Consider the following 13,721-nt stretch of genomic DNA (forward strand, 5'->3'; position numbering starts at 1 on the left):
CATTAATTGTCGGTCCTCCGTGGTCATGTCCCAAGGTCCCAAGAAGAATCTCAAGGGCTGAACTCGACCAGAGGCTATTGGTAATGTAAACACAGCTTAGCCAAACAATGACTGTTTTCTTTCTTTGTGCAATAACCTCCAAGCAGTTCCTGCTCTGGTATCTTCCTCCCACTGAAATAATTTGGATGTCCTAGCGTGGATCTACCCAAAGTGTAAGGGTAGGAGATTCGCGTTACAGCCTCAGAATGTTTTCATTTTTACTCCTCCAAGGATAGTTTTCTAGCCAAAAGCACCTCAAGTTGTCAACAGAATTTACTGAAGGAAATAAAGGGATCAAGTCCCCCTGCCCGTCTTTCCCCCCACCCCCACCTCTCCCCCCACCCTCCATACACGCAAAGGAAAGGAAGGAGCATTTCAGGTAATGGATGGGCTTGCAGGTGCTGCTGTTGTGGGGGGGGGGTGGGTGGCTGTCAGAGGGTCTTCATTTCTAATGGGCATTTTCCATTTACTTTATACATTTCTTTCTCCTGTTCCTTATTCCCAGCTTTCAATCTCCTTCATGATTAATAGATATGCCAGAAAGCTTCTTACGCTCTCTTTGGGAATTATGCTTATAACAAAGAGTAATTTGTGCAAAAAAAAAAAAAGCAAGTGGCTGAGAGAGGATGGGCCAGGGATGCTCAGGAGGAGGGAAGGAGGAGCTGGAGGCAGCCCAGCCCTGGCAGGCGGGTGTCCTGCCAAGCCTGGCAGTTGGTATGAACAGAAGGCTTCAGATGGACACCTCCAGATCTGGGCTACAGATACACACACTTACCTGCACTGCGTCAGGCTCCGTGCTGCCAAGCAGGAGTTAGCCCCGAGTCCCAGCTCCTGGTTGACTCAGCTGCCATCCAAACCCAAACAAGTTCTTCACTCCAGCACGCTATGGTTATTTTCGTTGGTTTATTTTGTGGCTGCTCTGCGGGGCATGTGGGATCTTAGTTCCCCAGCCGGGGATCGAACCTGTGCCCCCTGCATTGGAAATTTGGAGTCTTAAACCCTGGATTGCCAGGGAAGTCCAGTGGTTTTTTTCCTTAGGCACAATTCAAATAGGGCTTTGGGAAAGTGTTAGGAGTTCAGTCAGGTCTGACTCTTTGCAACATGGACTGTAGCCCACCAGGCTCCTCTACCCATGGGATTCTCCAGACAAGAATGCTGGAATGGGTTGCCATTCCCTTCTGAAGGGGATCTTCCTGACCCAGGGATTGAACCCAGGTCTCCTGCATTACAGGCACATTCTTTACCATCTGAGCCACTAGGGAAGTAATGGTAGGTTATTGAGTTGCTTTGGGAGCAGAAAAAGAGGGACTGAATCAACCACTGAATGCAGAAGTGAAAAGAAAAAAAAAAAAAAAAGAAAGAATATTGACTATTTCTAGAGCCTTGTTATTCAAAGTGTGGTCCCTTGACCAGCAGCATGAACATCTGCTGGGAGCTTATTAGGAATACATCATCTCAAGCCTCAACCTTGATCTACTAAAAAGGAATCTGCATCTGAAATCTGCACATTCCTGCTGATTCATAGGCACAAGAAAATGTGGATAGGGCTAACCCGAGATTTCACTTGGAGCCTTAAAATATCTCCTCTGGCTCTTCTGTAGCCCCCTCCCCTGGGTCAGTGGGTCTGCCATAGGGCACAGGCCTCAGTCATTTTTAAATGCTCCTTGGATAGTTTGAATGGGCATCCAGAGATGAGAGGAGGAAATGGCAACCCACTCCAGTATTCTTGCCTGGAGAATTCCATGGACAGGGGAGCCTGGTGGGCTACAGTCCATGGATTGCAAACAGCTGGACATGACTGAACAGCTAACACAGAAATCACTTTATCGACAATATAGTCAAAGCTATGGTTCTTCCAGTAGTCACGTACAGATGTGAGAACTGGACCATAGAGAAGTCGGAGCTCAGCAGTATTGATGCTTTTGGACTGTGGTGCTGGAGAAGACTCTAGAGTGTTCCTTGGATATCGAAGAGATCAAACCGGTCTATCCTAAAGGAAATCAACCCTGAATATTCATTGGAAGGACTGATGTTGAAGCTGAAGTTCCAATACTTTGGGCACTTGATGTGAAGAGCCAACTCATTGGAAAAGACCCTGATGTTGGGGACGATTGAGGACAAGAGGAGCAGGGGGCGACAGAGGATGAAATGGTTGAATAGCATCACCGACTCAATGGACATGAGTTTGAGAAAACTCAGGGAGATGGTGAAAGACAGGGAAGCTTGGCATGCTGCAGTTCATGGGGTCACAGAGAGTTGGACACAACCTGGCAACTGAACAAGTTACATGCTAGAACAATGACTCTAAAACAGACGTCTCCAGACCAGCAGCAGCATCACCCGGGAGCCTGTTATAAATGCATATTATTGAGCCCTACCCAGACCTGCTGAATCAGAAACTTTGGGAGTATAATCCAGCAATTAATGCGTCTACAAACTCTCCAAATACTTATCCAGAACCACTGCCATAGGGGGCTTCCCAGGTGGTTCAGATGGTAAAGCGTCTGTCTGCAATGTGAAAGACCCGGGTTCGATCTCTGTGTCAGGAAGAACCCCTGGAGAAGGAAATGGCAACCCACCCAGTACTCTTGCCTGGAAAATTCCATGGTTGGAGGTGCCTGGTGGGCTACAGTCCATGGTTTCGCAAGAGTTGGGCAAGATTGAGCAGCTTCACTTTCACTTTCACTGCCATAGAAGGCTTCAAAACAGGAAAAACAATATATTCAACTTTATTACTCAGAAACTTCCAGAAATATCCATTATCTGTGGTAGAAGGCACAAGTGACACTCCAGATTCTCCAGGAATTAATGCAACATGACTTATTAAACATCTCTGCCATAATTCCCTTTAACATGTTACTAAAATGAGTGGTTTGGGATCCAAGGTCCCTTCCAGCAATAAAACTTAGTGATTCTATGCTTCCAAAGCTATTACTTCAGCCAAGTTCATTGTCTTCCTAAATATGGCACCTTAGATGCTCAACCTGCTTTGCTTACATTGGTCTCTCTTTCTTTCCATCTTCCCTGGTCAGCTGCTGTTCACTTTTTAAGGCTGTGTATAAATGATACCTTATCCATTAATTGGTTCTCCAGCCAGAATGAACCCCTCTCTCCACATTTCCTCCATCAGGGCTGATTGCATTTACTTTATTGTTTTCTATTAGACATTTGCCCGATGCCTTGGCTCTCAGCCATGTTTACTGCTCCTTGAAACAGAACTGTGTTTTATTCCTCCTTAACTATCCCCACCTTCCAGCACTGCCCTCTGCGCCCAGGAAGTAGCACATAAATACTGACTGCATTGAAATGAATGGGGTTGAGGGCTCTCAGAATAATATGGATGTAAGATGAATCATGACTGGCTTTTCAAATATGGTACACAAACATAGAATTCCAACTCCCTCCCACCCCCAACAAGAGCATAGCTATCATGAGTCTAATAAAGTTGACTCTGTTGCAAAGATTTGGTTTCAAAATAAGTCTAAGTCACATTCTCAGCTGCCATCCATAAAAAGAAGTTATGCCAAATTTTACAATGGCTGACACAGGTTAGTCATTCAATAATTATTTTGATGGATGAATATTGGTAGGAAATATTATAGAAAAAAAGTTATAGAAAAGTGAAAATGTTTTCATTTCTAATGTGTGTGTATGTGTGTGCTCAGTCGTGTTTGACTCTTTGTGACCCCCAGGGGCTGTACCCCACCAGGCTCCTCTGTCCATGGCATTCTCCAGGCAAGAATACTGGAGTGGGTTGCCGTTTCCTCCTCCTGGGGACCTTTTAGACCCAGGGATGGAATCTGAGTCTCCATCTACCTCCTGTGTTGGCTGGCAGATTCTTTACAACCAGTGCTATCTGGGAAGCCCCTTCATTTCTAATACATAGTGTATTTCTAACACACACACACACACACACACACACACACACATATGATAGTTTTTGTTTAAATTTAATTTGGTTTAACCCTCTGTCAGACACATTAAACTTTATCTCATAATCTTCATAATCCTAAGAGGGAGATATTTTTATTCATCCTTCTGTGGGTAAACTCAGACTGAGGAGGTTAAATAATTTCCTCAAGGGTCTCTGGTGAGATAAGAAGCAGGGTAAAGACCCACACTCAGACTTTCCAAGTCCAAAACCTTTACTCTCTCCATTGTAGAGAAATGCTTGGTATTTCAAAGATCTCAGAAACTCCCTGGTGGTCCAGTGGTTAGGATTGGGCGCTTTCACTGCCAGGGGCCCAGGTTCAATCCCTGGTCTGGGAACTAAAATCCCACAAGCTGTGCGGGCAATAAATAGATATATAAATAAAACAGATCTCAGAAGACATACTCATCCTATTGTGGCTTTGTAGACCGTGTGTCTACATGTTCTTCTACATCTATCATTGACTATATATGTTTGGACAGGAAGACAACCAATAGAACTTCATGGAATGATTCTTAATGAAGTGAAAGTATTAGTCGCTCAGTCATGTCCAGCTCTTTGCAACTCTATGGACTGTAGCCCTCCAGGCTCCTCTGTCCATGGAATTCTCCAGGCAAGAGTACTGGAGTGGGTCGCCATTCCCTTCTCCAGGGAATCATCCCAACCCAGGGATTGAACCCGGGTCTCCTGCATTGCAGGCAGATTCTTTACCACCATCTGAGCCACCAGGGTGGCTTAATGAGCCCTTTTTAAAGAAGAGATTGAAGTGGAGAGGAATAAGGGGGATGAGAATGAGGAACAGAGCCCAAGTTCTAAGTAGAGCGTGATGGATGTGCATTTCTGTGCCTGCTATTCTTTCAAGAGCACTGTAGAAAGAGGATGTCAATTGCTTCTGGTGATAAACTCACACACACGCGCATCAGCAACCTATGGGCACATGCCTAGGGCCAAGAGCAGAGGCTTCACACTGGTCTGCTGCAGGTGCTGCCACTGATGTGCTCAAGAAATCTGCAAAATTGTGATGATTTCTCCCCCAGCTCCCTTCATCAACAGCGCCATCAGCTCATCCAAAGGGCTGTCTTATTTGCTCAGACTCTGGGATCCTTATGTTTTTGAAACATCTCCCTACAGAATCATCTTCCTTCTTGACCCTCGGCATTCCACATTTAACAATGACACTTTTGTGGGACAAATGGAGAGAGTAGCATTGAAACGTATATGTTATCTTATGTAAAATAAATTAACAAAAATAAAATGACCCTTCTCCTCAATCTCCCACTTTTATCCAGGATTACCACTTTGCCTTTGAGTGATAACGTCACTTTATACTACAGAGTGGATGGCTGATAGTCATTCTACACTCGGGAATGCATCTGAGAAAAAAAAAGACACATGATCTTAAATGAGTTTTCACTTGGTGAAACATGTGGAATTATTTCAAAAGGTAACCTGGTAAGTATGTATCTTTTGGATGAGGGGGCACTGATGTTCCCTAAATCCTTTCTCATCTAATCCTTGTTTTCCACGGCAGGAAATTAATGACCCTCTACAAGTCAGAAGACTCTTGGTCTGATTTGGGTCTCGATGCCGGGAGTTTTGTTCTAGGCTAAACCAGGGAGAATTGAGCCAACTCATTAATATGTAAACTGAACTCAGAGAGGCTGGGGTCAAAGTCAAGCACAGTATAAGAAGAGAGAGAGGAACCGGGGATGTTTAGGAAAGAGCTCAGTGCCACAAAGGAGACATGAAATGGAGCACTGGAATCAACGGCACCACAAACAGAAGTTGTCATGGAAACCCCGTTGGAAGGCAGGCAGTTGGGTTTTGGGAACCGGATATAGCAAGACTTGATGGCACAAGAGCAGCACTGAAGCCCCAGAATGAAGTCAGACACTGAAGAGGAACACCGCGCCTTCTCCACCTGTGTCCAGAGGTAAAACCGTACAACACCCTTAGACTGGAGCGTGACGGATTTGAAAGGCTGATCTACCCAGCCAGGCAGCCTAAGAGTAAACGTGTCAGAATCTTCCCTTTGTGGCATCACAGTGCTCATGACTCATCCTGCAGAACAAAGTGATGGGTGGGTGGAATCTCTTTTACAAGATTTCCAAGAAGAATAGGTGGCGTGTCCATGTCTAGCTTTCAGCAAAAATGATTTCTCCACTCACTCAGATGTTCAGAGTGGAGGCAGGTGAAACAACCGCTGCTATGGTTTCTTGGGCTAAACACTCCCTTTCGCCTGTGGACAGGAGGATTGTGCAGGCCTCGCAAAGATTGATGCCTCTGTTTTCTGGCTGAAGCAAAATCTGAAATTATATGGTTACATGGACTTGTAACATTGGCACTCGTAATGCACATGGATTGGCTTTTCATAAATTCCCTCTTAAAGAAGAGTCTGTAGTACTAAATGCACACATGTGGTTACAAAAATTTTCCAGAAGAGGAAAAGCAGAGAGTGAGCCAGAGCAAAGAAAGAACTCTTTCAGCAACACATAGCAACTACAGAAGGCTGATTCAAAAGTGGAGTATGCGTGTATATTTTCGTACCTGAAAATGGAATAAGAGATCCTTCAGGACAGCAAATAAATGAAGAGAAAAGGTAAAACAAGCTGTCATAATGTCATCTGTAGGGTAAAGAGGGTAGGTGACTTCAGCATAATGAAGAGCTGTCGTGACTAACTGGTCTCTGCTTCTGTGTTAAATAATATGATGTCTTTTTAAAATGACCCTAGTGACTTCCGTTTGTATTTGTGAGTTCTACCCTAACTTGAGGTTGGGTAAAACAAGACTTAAAGCACAATTAGAGGGATAGACAAGTGTTATACTTTTAAGTAATTGACATGTTATGACCATGCCCATGACTGTCTTCCCTGAAGGACATGCTGGGACTTCAAGAATAGACTAGTAGTAGAAGGAAAGAAATTAGGACAAAAGAGACCCAGGCCGTGCAAGCAAACTTGATGGCATGATTTGTCACCTGGAGAGATGAGGCAAACATTCAACCGTTAACCAACATGCACTGGAGCCAAAAAGCGAGTAAAGCGTGAGAGCGGACATTTCCAGGCAGAAATGAATATCAAAGTCGGATGATGTCAGTCCCTTGGTGCCAGGCAGGTTGTCTAGTTTGGAGCACCAGTTCAAGCGGAACAATAGATAAAAGGCCAGGGTTAAGTTTCCCGAGCTTGATTTATTTCCAGCAAAACTTAGGGCATGCCAGCCTAGTGGGCTGGGGTCCACTGCAAGGATTTACTTCCTACAGAGGATTCAGAATACAACTCAGGAGTGTCAGTGGAAGTGGCATCTGTGGATCTCTGCCAGGTACCTGCCAGGTATTTCTGCCAGGTATCTGTGGATACCTGTTGCCGGAAGCTGTGTATCCGCAAGCTTGAAGCTGAGGCTTGGCTTGAGCTCATTTTGATATGCTGGTCACCTGACTTGTGTGAGTCAAGGTTTGATAAGGAAAACAGAAACGTACACGGCATACTTCCAGAAGAAAAGGTCAAATGCAGGGTGGCAAAGGCTTACAAAAACCTTTGGGAGAGGAATGAAAGATAATGAAAAGTGCTTTTGGAATTCAGGGAATGAGGAAGAGCAGGAATTTGAGGAAACACTCATCAATGACCCCAGGTGCCTGCATTCAGGTGACAGGTGACAGGTGCAGAAGCAGACCTGGAAGTCTCACTTTGGTCTTCCAGGAAAGCTTTGAAATGTGCCCATTGCTGCTGCAAGAAGGCGTGAGATCAAATTCTCTCCTACCTTTGAATCTTGCCTAAGGTTTTCTTTCTGGAACAATCTATGTGGGAAACCTCTGGAAAGGCTTTTGGGAAAAAAAATTTTCCAGGTAATATGGTCCATGTGATTTGGAGAACAGAGAAAGGAGAAAGAGATGATCTGACACAAGGTCTAGGTGGCCCCGTTGGTGGCTCAGTGGTAAAGAATCTGCCTGCAGTGAGGAGATGTGGGTTTAATCCCTGGGTCAGGAAGATCCCCTGGAGGAGGGTATGGCAACCCACTCCACTATTCTGGTCTGGAGAATTCCATGGACAGAGGAGACTGGCAGGCTACAGTCCCAGAGGTTGCAAGGGTCAGATAGGACTTAGCAACTAAACCACTAACCACCAACCACCAGGGCCTAAGTGAGGAACACTGATAACATCCTGCTAGCTAATAGGACGTGATCCTGAAAGGAGTCCCTGAAATGGGTCAAACTGACCCATGAACTTAATAGGGCAGAGTCTGCGTGGAGTTGATGCTGGGCAGGAAGGACCAGTTGCTTCTGTAGAAGTAGCTGACTGCCATGGAAGGGCTTGGAAGGATGGCTTGAAGAAGGTGTGGGAACACGAAGGGGGTTGTAGACAGGCAGGTCCAATGTGATGATCTCCAGAAGCAACACCAACCACGTTCTGTCTAAGAAGTTTCCCTGGAGGATGCAGTGTAAGTGGGAAGCAGACAGCATCATTGACTGGGGGCAGCCAAGTTAGGAGGGAGATTCTAGAGTAACCCAGGCATTCAACTGATAGTTCCTGAAAATGTTGTATGAATAAAATATTACTCTAGATGAAGCAAAGTTGCAATGCCCTGAATTAGGGAAATTGTTGCAACTGGGAAAAAAAAGGCAGAAATGGGAGACTTTGAAAAAGAAGTTGATAGGACCTGACAACTCAGTGGAGAACAGGGAGAGACCAGAGGCCAGAGAGGCCCTGGCTTGTGATCGGGTGACCCTGTGGATCGGGCGTCTCTGTTGGCTCAGATGGTGGAGTCTGCCTGCAATGCAGGAGATCTGGGTTTGATTCCTGGGTCAGGAAGATCCCTTGGAGTGGGGAATGGCAATCCACTCCAGTATTCTTGCCCAGAGGGTTCCACGAAAGAGGAGACCATCCATGGCATTGCACAAAATCAGACATGACAGAGTGACTAACACTTTCACAACTCTGTGAGTGGCTTTACTAATTGAGATACAGAGCAGAGATTAAACACTGGATCTGAGTAGTTTTGTTTGGGGCCTGCTTAGTGTGAAGTGTGTTACAAGGTCTATATGGAGAGGTCTAGCAATCCGCTAAAGATGGGAATGTGGTCCTAGTGGACCACTGAGGTAGGTGACAAGTAGATTTTGACAAGTAGGGATTTTAGAAATTCCCCAGTCCTATTTGCTAACACAGTTTGATGTCTGAAATCTAACTATTAGCACTTCACACCATTAACTTAAAGCTAAAGCCCTTTAAGCTTCTGTGCTCGTGTGTCCCATATAGTGTGGGGTCTGGGCAATGGCCACCTCCATCAACCCTTAGCCTGAATATGGGCCTGAGCATGTATATGTCTGAGAATTACTACTGCTCTCAGATCTAAAAGTATCACCAGGCAGAACTAGAAATAGAGGGACCTTTCAATCCTACACAATGCAGTGATATTCAGAGAGACAAGGAGGTTTTGTCAATAGAATATCCCTGTGATTTCTCTTCTGTCTTCATAGGCTCCTTTACTGCTTTTGAATTTTTATTTCTTTATTAAGAACTTGAATGCTGAAATCTCAGGAAATTCCAAACCTATTTCTCCTATCAGAACGAGAGGAGCTCATCAGATGGACTCATGATTCCATTAATATTGAATGGAGCATCTCCATTAAACCATGATTTACATTGTAAAACAGATGAATAAAAATGGAAGTGCTCTGCTGGAAGGAAAATGTATAAAAGAATCTTTGAGGGCTATCTAAATTACATGAAATAATAGCATGAGAAAACCCAGAGAGAGAAAATTAGAGAGAGAAAGGTATTGACTGAGAAAAAAGCAGAACTGAAAACCTGCAAGCCTATTAAGTGGTGTGACTCATAGGTCCTAGTTTTTGGTGGATGGCTGAAGCCAGAGAACATTCAGAACTGCAGACAAACATTTACATGAGGTGTCCTGGTAGAGCAAGGGATCCCACATTAAAGGTCTGTCCTGTAGCTCACAAAAGGTCATTATTCATGTGTTCATTGATATAGCTCCCAAGAGCCCCTCCCAGCCAAAAGCAATGGGTTTTACAAATGCTTTCAGGTAAACCGAAAGTATTGCTCATTTCAGTCTATTCCAAAGAGTTCAAGAAAACAAGTCAAGACCTGTGTCACATGTTCCATAGAACTCTGGTTGCTTAAAATCACTAAAAAGTGGGAAGAAATGGTAAGTAGTGATTTGAAAAACAGAGACATCACTTTGCTGACAAAAGTCCATATAGTCCAAGCTATGGTTCTTCCAGTAGTCATGTACGGATGTGAGAGCTGGACCATAAAAAAGGCTGAGCTCCGAAGAATTGATGCCTTCAAACTGTGGTGCTGGAGAAGACTCTTGAGAGTCCCTTGTATAGCAAGGAAATCAAATCAGTCAATCCTAAAGGAAATCAACCAACCCTGCATATTCATTGGAAGGACTGATGCTGAAACTCCAAAACTTTGGCCACCTGATTCAAAGAGCTGACTCATTGGAAAAGACCCCAATGGTGGGAAAGATTGAAGGCAAAAGGAGAAGAGGGCAGCAGAGGATGAGATGGTTAGATAGCATCACCTACTCAATGGACATAAGTTGGAGCAAACTCTGGGAGATAGTGAAGGACAGGGAGGCCTGCTGCTACTGCTAAGTCACTTCAGTCGTGTCCGATTCTGTGCGACCCCATAGACGGCAGCCCACCAGGCTCCCCCGTCCCTGGGAGTCTCCAGGCAAGAACACTGGAGTGGGTTGCCATTTCCTTCTCCAAGGCATGAAAGTGAAAAGTGAAAGTGAAGTTGCTCAGTCATGCCCGACTCTTAGCAACCCCATGGACTGCAGCCTACCAGGCTCCTCTGTCTATGGGATTTTCCAGGCAAGAGTACTGGAGTGGGTTGCCATTGTCTTCTCCAAGGGAGGCCTGGTATGCTGCAGTTCATGGAGTCGCAAAGAGTCAGACACAACTTCAGTTCAGTCACTCAGTTATGTCTGACTCTTTGCGACCCCATGGACTACAGCATGCCAGGCCTCCTTGTCCATCACCAACTCCCAGAGCTTGCTCAAACTCATGTCCATTAAGTCGGTGATGCCAACCAACCATCTCATCCTCTGTCATCCCCTTCTCCTCCCACCTTCAGTCTTTCCCAACATCAGGGTCTTTTCAAATCCTCCTCAACTCTTCACATGAGGTGGCCAAAGTATTGGAGTTTCAGCTTCAACATCAGTCCCTCCAATGAACACCCAAGACTGATCTCCTTTAGGATGGACTGGCTGGATCTCCTTGCAGTCCAAGGGACTCTCAAGAGTCTTCTCCAACACCACAGTTCAAAAGCATCAATTCTTTGGTGCTCAGCTTTCTTTATAGTCCAACTCTCACATCCATACATGACTACTGGAAAAACCATAGCCTTGACTAGATGGACCTTTGTTGGCAAAGTAATGTCTCTGCTTTTTAATATGCTGTCTAGGTTGGTCATAACTTTCCTTCCAAGGAGCAAGTGTCTCTTAATTTCATGGCTGCAATCACCATCTGCAGTGATTTTGGAGCCCCCCCCCCCCAAAAAAAAAGTCTGTCACTGTATCCATTGTTTCTCCATCTATTTACTGTGAAGTGATGCGATGATCTTATTTTTCTGAATGTTGAGCTTTAGGCCAACTTTTTCACTCTCCTTTTTCACTTTCATCACAACTTAGCAACTGAATAATAACAATTATAGCTGTAGGATGGTATGGGGCCTAGAACCTTCCCTCGTCCCTCAGTCAGGCTGGCATTGCTCTTATGTACTTCATTTATTTATTTAAACAGGAAGACCTTTGGCCAAAAAACAATTTAGAAATCACTGGCTTAAAGGATTGGTCTGTCTGGCAGAATTAGATGTTAGATGGAAACAATATGCAGAAAGAGACATGAGAAAGATCAATGGTCATATTCCCCTGGAGAGGGAATACGTCAAGGACATGCTGGAGCCAGCTTGTGTGTACCAGCTCACAAGGAACAATCATGCACAGACATCTCCTCCCAGCTCAGCATTCAGCGACTTCTCATTAGCAGCTTGAATCTGACCATGGGAGAAGTATTTATACCATAGACGTTGGCAAAAGTCACCCATCAGGGCCTTTTCTTTTTCTTCCCAGAGAGCCAGTTATAAAATATTTCTCAAATAAAATAAAATAAGATAAAATATTTCTCAGCATACCACTGGAACTTAATAAAAGATGATCTGGCTGGCAAAACAGCCACAACCCTGTGAACCTCTGACCAAGGGCCTTCTGGGTACAGTCAAGTTAGGGACTATGTAGAAGTTTGTAGACTCTGGAGAGAGGGAAGGAGCTCTTCTGGGAAAATGGGAAGAATTAAAGCTTAGGCAGGCAGTCCAAGGCCCCTTAAGGAGGAGGTGAACACTCTAGATCATTCTTTCCTTGAGCCTTGTGCAACAGTGTATCTTACCTGAGATTTATCTTACCTTTCTTTAGGTCCCCAAACTAATGATCACACAGCACAAGGTCTTACTCATGGAAATGCTTTTCTTAAGCTCTATGGTAATAATTATAATTGTAACAAATCTTGCCTGGGAACCTTTTTCTCAAGACCAGTCCCCCTGATTACACAGCAACAGTTATATCTTACCCAGAGATGTTGTTGGGAACTCGTTCTTCCTGGCTAATATTGTACTGAAATTATCTCAGGATGTATGCCTTGGGAAAGGATCTGATGGAATTCTTACAACCCAGAGGTATTCTTTTTATCTATTCTCAGCAAAGGCTTTGACTGTGTGGATCACAACCAATTGTGGAAAATTCTTAAAGAGATGAGAATACCAGACCACTTTACCTGCTTCACAAGAAATCTGTATGCAGGTCAAGAAGCAACAGTTAGAACTGGACATGGAACAATGGACTGGTTCCAAATTGGGAAAGGAGTTGGTCAAGGCTATTTATTTTCACCCTGCGTATTCAACTTATATGCAGAGTATATCATGCAAAATGCCGGGCGGGATGAAGCACAAGCTGGAATCAAGATTGCTGGGACAAATATCAATAACCTCAGATATGCAGATGACACCACCCTTATGGTAGAAACCGAAGAGGAACTGAGGAACCTCTTGATGAAAGTGAAAGAGGAGAGTGAAGAAGCTGGCTTAGAACTCAATATTCAGAAAACTAAGATCACAGCATCTGGTCCCTTCACTTCATGTCAAATAGATGGGGAAGCAATGAAAACAGTGATAGACTATTTTCTTGGGCTCCAAAACCACTGCAGATGGTGATTGCAGCCATGAAATTAAGAGACACTTGCTCCTTGGAAGGAAAGCTATGACCAACCTAGACAGCATATTAAAAAGCAAAGATATTACTTGGACAACAAAGGTCCATCTGGAATCAATATTGTGAAAATGAGTATTCTACCCAAAGCAATCTATAGATTCAATGCAATCCCTATCAAGCTACCAATGGTATTCTTCACAGAACTAGAACAAATAATTTCACAATTTGTATGGAAATACAAAAAAATCTCGAATAGCCAAAGCATCTTAAGAAAGAAGAATGGAACTGGAGGAATCAACCTGCCTGACTTCAGACTATACTACAAAGCCACAATCATCAAGACTGTATGGTACTGGCACAAAGACAGAAATATAGATCAATGGAACAAAATAGAAAGCCCAGAGATAAATCCACGTACCTATGGACACCTTATCTTCGACAAAGGAGGCAAGAATATACAATGGAAAAAAGACAACCTCTTTAACAAGTGGTGCTGGGAAAACTGGTCAACCACTTGTAAAAGAAT

General features: G+C 44.2%; 1 non-coding gene across 1 annotated transcript; it reads left to right on the forward strand.

Moving 5' to 3' along the window:
- The first annotated feature begins 4,235 nt into the window (after window positions 1-4,235).
- TRNAE-UUC lies at window positions 4,236-4,308 on the forward strand. The gene has a single exon. It is a non-coding gene; the product is annotated as a tRNA-Glu (tRNA).
- The last annotated feature ends 9,413 nt before the right edge of the window (window positions 4,309-13,721 follow it).

Source organism: Cervus canadensis, chromosome 9 (genome assembly GCF_019320065.1).
Source record: "Cervus canadensis isolate Bull #8, Minnesota chromosome 9, ASM1932006v1, whole genome shotgun sequence".
NCBI classification, from domain to species: domain Eukaryota; kingdom Metazoa; phylum Chordata; class Mammalia; order Artiodactyla; family Cervidae; genus Cervus; species Cervus canadensis.